This window comes from Ruditapes philippinarum, unplaced genomic scaffold, assembly GCF_026571515.1.
Source record: "Ruditapes philippinarum isolate M1 unplaced genomic scaffold, ASM2657151v2 ctg7155_1_1_1_1, whole genome shotgun sequence".
NCBI lineage: Eukaryota > Metazoa > Mollusca > Bivalvia > Venerida > Veneridae > Ruditapes > Ruditapes philippinarum.
In genome coordinates this window covers 34,503-46,013 of record NW_026858430.1, presented here as the reverse complement: position 1 = coordinate 46,013, position 11,511 = coordinate 34,503, and the positions used below count along the sequence as shown (strand labels likewise).

General features: G+C 31.3%; 1 long non-coding RNA gene across 1 annotated transcript; it reads right to left on the bottom strand.

Annotated features, from left to right (window-relative positions):
• Positions 1 to 576: 576 nt before the first annotated feature.
• On the bottom strand, positions 577 to 8,398 carry LOC132753171 (uncharacterized). Its single transcript, XR_009628915.1, has 3 exons — positions 8,240 to 8,398; positions 2,059 to 2,122; positions 577 to 729 (listed from the first exon to the last, which is right to left on the bottom strand). It is a non-coding gene; the product is annotated as an uncharacterized LOC132753171 (long non-coding RNA).
• Between the last annotated feature and the right edge of the window lie 3,113 nt (positions 8,399 to 11,511).

Here is an 11,511-nt window from a genome sequence, read left to right as displayed (position 1 = left end):
AATATCTGACGTGGTATGCAAACCTAAATGTAAATTCTAAGTTGAAAAAGGGGCATAATTCTGCCAAAATGCTTGAAAGAGTTACCTCCTCCTGTCTACAGGTTGGGGTTATAATGGTGAACAAGTGTGCAAAGTTTCAAAGCCATATGTCAATGGACTTTGAAAATATTTGAGGTATTACAAAAACTTTAATGTAAATTCAAAGTCAAAAAAGGGGCATAAATCTGTCAAAATGCTTGATACAGTTACCTCCTCCTGTCTACAGGTTGGGGTGATGATGGTGAACAAGTGTGTAATGTTTCAAAGCCATATGTCAATGGACTTGAAAATATTGTAGGTATTACAAAAACTTTAACATAAGTGGTTACGCTGACACCGTTGCTCGGGTGACTACAATAGCTCTACTTATTCTTATCGAATAGTCGAGCTAAAAATACGTATATTTCCTTCCATATATTTACTTTCATTTCTTAAATAGCTCTGGATTAAATTTTACTTTTTTGAAAATCTGTACAATTTTGAAAATCTATAAAATTGAGCAATTATAACATCCTAGTACAAGTAATAACTTTTTTTTAAACTGCCTTATAATTATTCAACGACAGTCATAACAATTAATTTGTCCATTTAAATGATTCTAATAACAAAATTTACTTTTCACTTGCATCTCGGGTTTCTAAAATCTATAAGTACTTACAGGGCCCATTATTGTTGCTTGCCAGTGAAATACTGAAATGGAAAGAAAAGAACAATGATTTACATGTTCTAAATAGTGCACAGTATTTTGTAAATTGGTCCGAGTCATTATTACCACACTGTTATGGTCACATGGCATATTTTCAGTCACATGGCATCTTTTCAGTCATATGACATGTTTCCACACAGTGCTTTTTTCCACTTTAATGAGAATGGTGCCAGGGTAAATGGAGAGGAAAATAGCACCATGAAAGGAAATAAACCAGATAATAGTCCTCTTTACGTTAGACTGTGATGCAACACTATATTTTCAAGCTATAAGAAATGCCCTCTTTTAGTTTATGTATACCACTATACATCAATAATAGCATTTATGTCCTGCGCTGAGGAATGACCCTGACTAATCCCTCACACCATCACACTAGTAAGTTTTTTTACTGGTTCTTTGTAGAGAGGAATTTTTTTCTGAAATAGGGGATATATAAACATTTCTTCCTTTTTTAAAGGGGAATGGTCACCACTATAAAATGTGTCAACTTATGACCACCTTATATTAATGTGTATTGAGCTCTCCTATTTATCATGACATAGTATCACTTCTTTCTATGATACAATGTTTTTTTCCCATACATATTTGAAATATCTTCATTTTTCTTTATTATGTTACAAATGTTTTAACTGTATGATCTACATAACATAAAAACAAATCAAAATAGATTTAAAACTAATGCTGTCCAACAAATCATTTAAACACATCTAAATTTAGCTGATAAAAGTTATAACTGGTCATCAAACAAATATCAGGGATTTTCCCCCCCCCTTATTTTATAGCCGATATTCGGTCATATTCCCAATTGAAAATAGTATATTATTTTCCAAATCCACAGGAAAAATTCCCAATTGAAATGTACAAAATAAAAATATTGAATAACAAATTCTTAATCTTGGAAGAAAAGGGCTTCTTCACTGTTATGGTGTTTAAAAGTTTGAAGATGCCTTCCTAGACAGTTATTCTTTGCAATCACTGCAAAATTTAAGTCATGCAATTTTTTTCCAATTTTTAACAAAACATTGCTGAAATTCCCAATGCAATGGGTATGGGTCAATGTCCCAAAATCCTGGGAAAAAACCCTGAATATGATAACAAGACAATTTTTGTTATAGGATAGGGCCCCTATTATTAAACGCCTCTTCACAATTCAAATTCTGGGGTTTTTTTCCACAAAGAAAAACAACTTACTGGTTCAATAAATCTGATGGTGCTGTAGTGTTTAATGAAATATTTTTTGAAAATATAACAGTACCATAATACCACTAGTCCCTTATAACAATATGGAACAGTCTTATTAATATTATACTCACAATCCTCTCCCACAGGACCTGCTGAACATTGTGCTGGAGGGTCCCTGCCCAAGTCCTGTAATTCCTGAAAAAATAAAAGCAGAAATTGCAGGGGGAAAAAGAAAATGAGCTCACCTACATAACAATGAAATAATGAGCATAATCGCCATAATGCCTATCTAGCCTGCTCAGTGTTCGAAATTAGCGGTAGTCCGATAGCCCGTGACTACCAAATTTCCCCTCGGACTACCAATAAAAGCCCGACCGGGCTACAGAATTTTGGATAAAGAACTTTTTTTAACGAATGAATTATCTGTCGTTATCATCTCATGCTTGCTCGATTGCCCAATTAAAACAATGATATGATTAATCGATCACATTTCGCGCCGTACACTGTAATAATGGGAGATCACTCTGCGAAGTGTGAATTATGTTCCATCAATTATAGTTCACGGAATTTCCGATCAAGCATCCAGTAACGAAAATGGCTTTCGCACTCAAATTTTACACCGGGGCAAAACCTGGTGTTAAAAGAAAATTAGACAGCGAAAACAAAAGTAAAGAATTTATATGAATTGACTCGCGAACATGATTTTCAGCCATCGTGGCAGAAAACACGCAATTGGCTAGTACACGAAAACGGAAAAATGTTTTGTACTTGGTGTAAGGAAATCAACCCGACCAGCAATTCATCTTTCGTAAAAGGATAATTCAAGAATTGATACACTTAAAACTATAAAAAGCAAGCAACACTTACGTAGTGCTGACAGACATGTTAATGAACAAGAGCCACCGCCGGGCGGGGGCAACGCTCGACTTTTTACTTTTTCTAAACGCAAACATAGAAAGGTTTGAACATATATTAACGTTTCCTTTTTATAAATTTAGTTGGTCTGTCGTGTCACATTAGTTTTCTTTATATATTTTGTATATATATGAATAGAAACATTAAGCATATTTCTAAAAATAGCAACAGTACGCAATTTCTTAAAATAGCAACAACGCAATTTCTAAAACTAGAAAAAATGACGCAATTTCTAAAAATACAAAAAAAATGACATAATTTCTAAAAATAGAAAAGTGACACAATTTCTAAAAATAGCAACAATGATGCAATTTCTAAAAATAGAAAAATTGACGCAATTTCTAAAAATAGAAAAAATGACGCAATTTCTAAAAATAGCAACAATGACGCAATTTCTAAAAATAGAAAAAAATGACGCAATTTCTAAAAATAGCAACAATGACGCAATTTCTAAAAATAGAAAAAATGATGCAATTTCTATAAATAGCAACAATGACGCAAATTCTAAAATAGCAACAATGACGCAATTTCTAAAAATAGCAACAAATTCTAAAAATAGCAACAATGACACAATTTCTAAAAATAGAAAAAAATGACGCAATTTCTAAAAATAGAAAAAATGACGCAATTTTTAAAAATAGCAACAATGACGCAATTTCTAAAAATAGAAAAAATGACGCAATTTCTAAAAATAGCAACAATGACGCAATTTCTAAAAATAGAAAAAATGACGCAATTTCTAAAAATAGAAAAAATGACGCAATTTCTAAAAATAGCAACAAATTCTAAAAATAGCAACAATGACGCAATTTCTAAAAAATAAAAAAATGACGCAATTTCTAAAAATAGCAACAAATTCTAAAAATAGCAACAATAGACGCAATTTCTAAAAATAGAAAAAAATGACGCAATTTCTAAAAATAGAAAAAATGACGCAATTTCTAAAAATAGCAACAATGACGCAATTTCTAAAAATAGAAAAAAAAGACGCAATTTCTAAAAATAGAAAAAATGACGCAATTTATATATATATATATATATATGTGTGTGTGTGTGTATATATATATATATATATACATGCATATATATATATATGTATGTATATATATATATATGTATATATATATATATATGTATATATATTTGATATAATATATATATATATATATATATATATAATATGATATATATATATATAATGTATGTATATATATCTATTTGATATATATATATATCTATTTGATATATATATATATATATATATATATATCTATTTGATATATATATATATATATATATATATACACAACACACACATTTATATATATATATATAATACATATACTATACATACACACACACCAATAAATGCACAATCTGAGAAAATTCAGTAATATAACCTTCAAGGTCAAGGTCATTAAAGAGCCCAAGCAAATTTGGGATTGATAAACAACAAGGTCTGGTCCTTAAGAATGTTCTGTTATAATATGAAGTTTATCCCTTCAAAAATAGCAAAGTTACAGTCAGTTACCGCCAAAACAATGAAAATTTCAATAATTTGACCTTCAAAGACAATGTCATTAATGAGTGAAGGTCAAGGTCTTTCGGTATATTTTAACAGTTATCTTTGAAGATTATTATGTTCAAGTTTCAAGACAATCCATTCAAAAATAACAAAGTTACAGCCAATAATAGCCAAAAAAATGAAAATTTCAATAATTTGACCTTCAAAGTCAAGGTCATTTATAAGTGAAGGTCAAGGTCTGACTGGTTATTTTTAAGGGATATCCTTGAAGATTATCATGTTCAAGTTTGAAGACAATCCATTCAAAAATAACAAAGTTACAGCCAATAACAGCATGAACAAGCAAAAATTGGACTTTTAACCTTGAAGGTCAAGGTCATTTATGGATGAAGGTCAAGGTTAGTGTGGTCTACTGAAAGGTCTTGTCCCAAGGGTTGTTGTGGCCAAGTATGAAGACAATACACCAAGAAATAAAAAAGTTATGATCCAGGTACAAGTTTTCGGACGGCAACGGCAACGCCGACCTGACTATAACAATACCTCTACTTTTTTTTTCAAAAAAAAAAAAGTCGAGCTAAAAATGGACATCAGAAGCGACTTCATGCTCGACACAGCTGAATAAATCTCAAATTGGCCAGCTTTACATTAAAATGAGAACAGCCCATTTCATGGACTATTCAGAATCTGCAATCGACAGACTTCTGTCTCTTTATACCAGAGCATGAATTTATTTTCAGAGGATAAATTATTATTCTTTTAAATGAAATAACTCTGGAATATTAAATTTTTGAAACCTGACAATGTTCTTTTTTGTTCCTTCCTACAAGCAAAGGTGTCAGTAGAGTAAACCTGTATGTTTTATAGTGCATTTGTGATATTTAAAGGTTTTTAAAGTTCGGGTTAGTGAAATGTCTTTCGGACTAGTGAATATTCTAATCTGGTAGCCCGACCAGGCTAGTGGATTCAAATCCAAATTTCGTACACTGCCTGCTTAATGTCATTACCATAACACATACATAATTGTAATACATTACAAAGGATCCCCTTTGTAAGTCCTTATTTGCTACCATAATCAGAATTCTGATCAAAAGGAAAAATAATGTTTTCTGATACTCTTTGGGTTGATAATACCAATGACTGCATTTGTTCCTTCTATAACAGGGCCAAATGTTCATCCCCTTCACAATTCAAAATTGCACTTTCTTCACAAAGCGGCAAAAAAAATCACAACTTAAAACAGATTTCACAAAATATTGGGACTTAATCTTCAAGATTTATTGTCGACCTTCTGTAAAACTTGATTTTCGCCAATTGCAAACAATGAAATAGTTTTAATCAAGTTAAATGGTATCAGTATCTATTCTAGGAGGGGGATCCACTCGTATTTTTAAGAATTCCCCCTATATTTTCAGAGGCAGGGGGGAAGTTTTACATAAAGAAGGAAAAAGATCAACAAATGTAATAAATTCTCATTTTTTGATAAAAAATCCCGTTTTTTTTAATCCTAATCCTAGCATAAACACTGGTATTTGCGCATGTTTACCGGGTTAAAGTACCGACTTGAAGCAGATTTTACTGTTTACACAGGTCAGAAATTATAATCAAACTTTCAATGCACCCGTTTCGGTTTGAAAAGGTTGCGATGGTAAATATGTCTATTTTTCACAATGTTATAAATGACATATCGTGCTTTCTTTCACAAAATAAACAGGCCCAAACCCCTTAACCATTTTGACAAAAAATGCATCGAATAATGAAGATAAATTGATACTGTACTACTTCATCCTAATTTCTTGTTGTTTTAATTATTCACTTTAATATGTCATGATGCAATAAAATTCAGATGACCACTTGGTTGATATAATTTATATGGAATTTGAAATGAAAAGCAAACAAATGTAAATGTGATTGAACTGATGAAATAGTGATTTTTTCCCCTAAGAAATCTATCTATCTCTATCTCTGGATACTGCCAACGGCAACCCCTCTTACAAGTGTTATAGGCAGGAATTAAGTGCATGTAGGATTGTTAGTAAAAGGTGAAAAGAAAAGCTAAAGAAAGAAAAGTGAAAGTTTCATTTCACAATGATATTTTTGAAATAGTAAACAATTGTGATCAATTGACCTTTTCGAAAACCTAGCTAAACACCGTTTTCCGGTACATTATGGATTTAGCTCTGGGGAATTACACCAAATGAAGTAGTAACAGTTACATGATATTTTTATTTTTCTATCATTATTTTACCGTTTAAGGTGAAAAAATTGATGTTTTTTAAAATTATCAATATTCCTTTAATATCTATTGCAAATTTTTCAAAAAATAAATTGTTTATAATAAAAATCAATAAAATTAAAACAGACGTAGTGGAATCTTACATAATAAATAAGGTTATTTTCTGGGTAAATTTGCGTACTTACTTCCTTTTTTGTTTGGAATTATTAATACAATGATATTTATTTCTTTTCTTAAAAAGAAATAACTGTTTTATTTCAATTTCATTTTAAAAAAGGCCGAAAACATTGAGTTCGCTATTACACTCCATCAGGTGAATTCCCCAGAGCTCTGTATGGAAAGTACCAGAAAACAGCGTTTAGCTAGGCAGTGTTTTTTTTCTTTATATAACTACTACCCTTAAACGGTACCATTCCCAATAGAAAATAGACATTAAAATTCCCAATTTCCAATGTTAAATTCCCAAAATGACTGTTCAAAATGCCCACACGACAAAGTGATTTTTCTAAAATCATTTAAATCCAACATATTCATATAAATCACCACTCAATAGTTCTATCTAGACAGTAGAAGCTGTTAGCTATCTTTATTCATGATGTCTAATCTCATTTGTAGCTGAAAAAATGCATTAAAAAAATTCCCAATTTTAGTCAAAACAACGCATTTTTTCCCAATCAGTCTGGTACCGGCACCATTCCCAAAGTAGAGAAAAAAAACGCTGCTAGGTTTTCGAATTCGTGAATAATATACTCTAGTCCACCTTGACATTATTTCTACTACAAATATAATTAAACTTAAAAAGTTTGATTTAAAATAATTCACTACTAGATCTTATATCAATCTTCTGAAATGTGTCACTGATACTAAACCTTAGAATCAGTTTATGTTATAATTATAATTTATAGATATGGTCACACTCATACTTTAATCCATTTCACATGCCATTCAAATTACATGTTTCTCTATCTTCAGTGGTGTAGAAATAAAAACATTTGTATAATTCTGATTTAATTCAGACTAGAAGTAGTTTGGCAAGGAGTCTGGCCTGATGTGCCTGAGGGAAAATCATCATGGATGAAAATTTTGAAATTGGCTTATACTAAATGAAAATACTCTCAAGATATTGATCTATCTATAAAAAACCTCAATCTCCTGACTCCTCCACATTCCCAGGTTAACTTCCCCTTTACTTATGAAATTGTGCCCTCAGGCCAAAAGATCTTATTGATATACCAAACAACCCCTTTCAAACACAAAATGTTTGCCTAACAATGTAAATAAATAACTGTCTTTTTTTAATACGTAAATAAGTAATTTCATGAAAATAAAATTTATATGAATTATTCATAAACTTTCGTTTTTACACTTCGATTCCATACACACAGTCGAATTTTTGACCACGTAATAACGAAATATTAAAAATTATGGTAATAAATATAAGAAAAATGAATAACTGACGATTAACTTTTAAATTAGCTAACTAAACACGATTTTTCCAAGCAATTTCGAGAAGTTTAGTCACTCAAAATGGCGGGCGTACTGAGGTCGACAAAAACCCGGCGTGTTCAAGTCCGATTTCATCACAAATTTGACAATTATGTGCTAAGAATACGGTATCCTTCAATCATCCAACACTTACTTTATTTATTCTTTTAAGAGCCATTTACTGTGAGGGAGTTATTTAAGGTTAAATTATAGATTAGTTTTCAGCCACTTTTCGTTTCTGTCTTCTTTTTTTCTACCCGGAAGTTTTCAACTGACATGCGCAAAGCAGCGCCCTCTTTCTCGAATGTCAATGGAAACAACCACTGTCGTGAATATGTACATTAGGAAAGGAAAATAGAAGGTGGAATCCTAGTCTCCCAAAAGGAAAGATGAATATCTATAAATAGATCCGAAATAGAAAATTGTCATATAAGGAAAATTTTTACTAACTTTGCAATATATTTCACGTATTAATACAGAGCTCTATATTTAAATAATAAAAGTCTCTGGTATTAATCATGTTTAAATTTGATATATTCCTGGGACAGTATAATCAAGTTAGTCATGTAAAAGCTGGTATAAATAAATTAAAGTACTGTAATAATTTAAATAACATGTATTTTACATGGCCATAGACAGTACAATTAATATTGAAATTATTACTACACGTGATAACAATTTAATAGAAATAAATAGAGGATATTCAAGTGTTTTTTTTTCTATAAATACATATTTTTTTTTATCATCGAGTGGTATGAAAATAAATATTTCATGAGTGGCGGTAGGAAAAACTTGAATTTTCTGTTTATTATATAAATTTGTCTCTGTTTTGACACTTTACAATTCTGGCAGAATTTAAAAGAAAGTAGTCAGTGAAAATACGAAAAATATGTTTCACTACAGTGAAAAATGAATTTTTACAATGAAAATACGGAAAATAAAAATACGCATTTAATTTCATCAATATTTCTTAATATTTCATTTATAAATATATAAATAAGCACTACAAGCCTAAAAAACGACAACATTTTTACTTCTTTAGGAAGGGCAAACATGAGTTTTATAACATTTAAGAAATGTTAAAAGCTTGTAACCGCTTAATGTAGAATTACTTGTCTTAAAAGTAGCAATTAATATATCAATAAAGTAATATTTTGACATCCATCACGATATCTGCACTAATTGCTTTGATTAAAGCAACATATGAAAAAGATGGTTAAAGAATTTGGCCAATGTGAAACTTATATAAAAGAATACAAACAATAAACAAACGTTGTAGAGAAGAAGAAAAAAAAACATTATGGGGAGGAATGTGACTATAAATAAATGAACAGTGTTATTTCGAAGAGATACCCTATGGATGCACTCAAATTTTAAAGCTTTTTCACAGAGACCCCAACTCAATTGTGTCTCAGACTCAGACCGAATCAATGGGTACTGAATGGAGGTCTTTAAATCACATGAACAATCGAAAATGTGACATTCAAAATGTGACTGAAGGAAAGTTTTGCGCGACCATCTTTGAAAAAGCATTTGACTCTTGCATATTTGTGTTATGTGTTTTTGCATGCATGATTTTGTCTTTCTTACCTGCCTTACAAATTTAACTTTTCGTATATTCTAAAAACATTTTGGCAAGAAAAATAACGTGAAACCCAGCTGCTCAGAAATTAGAATTCAAAATTTCAATAATAATTGGAAAATTCGCACAAAAGTATTGAGGCCATAAATAAATATGGAATCTACGGAAGCAAAAAGGTGCCACCTTCGCTTTAAGTTTTATTATAACGATTTGGCCATAACATTAGTATGGACATTAAAGTATACGCGTTTACTTTTATTGAATATTTACTCAGGTGCCCTGTTTTAAATTGTCATGATACACGAAAGTTTTCTTTATTAAATAACTTGAGGCCTGGTCAAGGAACAACATAATTCTGAATCTCAAAATTGAGCATCGTATTACAGTTAACAATATATGTGAATTTCCCCTCCTAAGATATGTGAAGCAGTAAATAGGTCAATCACAGGGTAAATTTTCAACTTTTCAAACAGTTTTTTAGAATTCAAAGCTTTTTTAAAAAGAAAATCGAAATGTGATTCTACCCTCCTGACTTCCTCTATATTTGCCCATTTTTGTTCCGGATTTTTATGCAGTTTTAATCTAGATAATTTTTTTTCCGTCGTGGGTTCTGGTGTGCCCAAAACATGCAATGCGTATGAAGAAAATGTCGCTAAATGGACTCAAAATACAGAGTTTTCACAAAATTTTACCACCAAACCAAATCAATATCGCTAGCATCGCAACAAAAGTTATATGAGCCGCGTCACGACAAAACCAACATAGTAGGTTTGCGGCCAGCATGGATCCAGATCCGCGCAGTCTGATCAGGATCCATGCTGTTCGCTTACAAACCCTATAACAAGTAGAGAAACTGATAGCGAACAGTCCTGCGGATGCGCAGGCTGGTCTGGATCCATGCTGGTCGCAAACCCATTATGTTGGTTTTGTCGTGACGCGGCTCATATTCATATGCACTTTAATTTTAAACTATAAGAACCTTGGAAAAGATATGTATTGATTAAATACCTAATATCAGACAAATTGCTGATACATTCTCAAATGTATATTCGGATTCAAATAATGAATCCATTCGAGATCTTTAGGCAAGGCTTTGAAATTATGTAAAAATGCACCAACTCTAAATTGTACAGTGTACAGTAAAATATATCGGTCTTAAGCAGTGCCTTTCCACAAAACATAATAAAGTAAAGACGTTTTACTCATTTGAAATTTTATGACCTCATGTTGACATATGGATCGGCCAATTTGGATATGAAATGAGCTTTCAGAAGCGTTGGTCCCAGCTGAAACCTAAAACCGGAAGTCTCATTTACATTGCATTAACGAATGGATATACTCATATTTTCAAAATAACATTATAACCAGTTTACATTGACACACTTTTAGCTTATAACTTAATTTTTCAGGACTTCTTTGCATCCATTCGCTAGCATAAATATTTACTTGAGGTTTTTCTTAAATATGATGGGAAAAAATGTATAATTCAAAAGGCGTTGTCTTGGAACGTTAAAAAAAAGAAGAAAAAAAAGAACGAATTCAAACACGTTACATACTATTCACGTATGAACGCGATAAGGCATTACACGATATCGTGTAATAAAATATAATAATACACGGTTTATCGTTCAAATGCTTTGTAATTAATCACTCAGTCATACCGGTCTTTGTGATTATATTCAATATAGCACAGCATACACTCCCTTCGCAGCTCACTGACTACACTCACGTTACTTCAAAGTGAGCGATAGTGGAACATCGACCGATGCGCAGGAGAGTAAGCACAGCACAGCACAGCACAGCACGTACATCACAACACAACAATACAATACAATACAATTTTG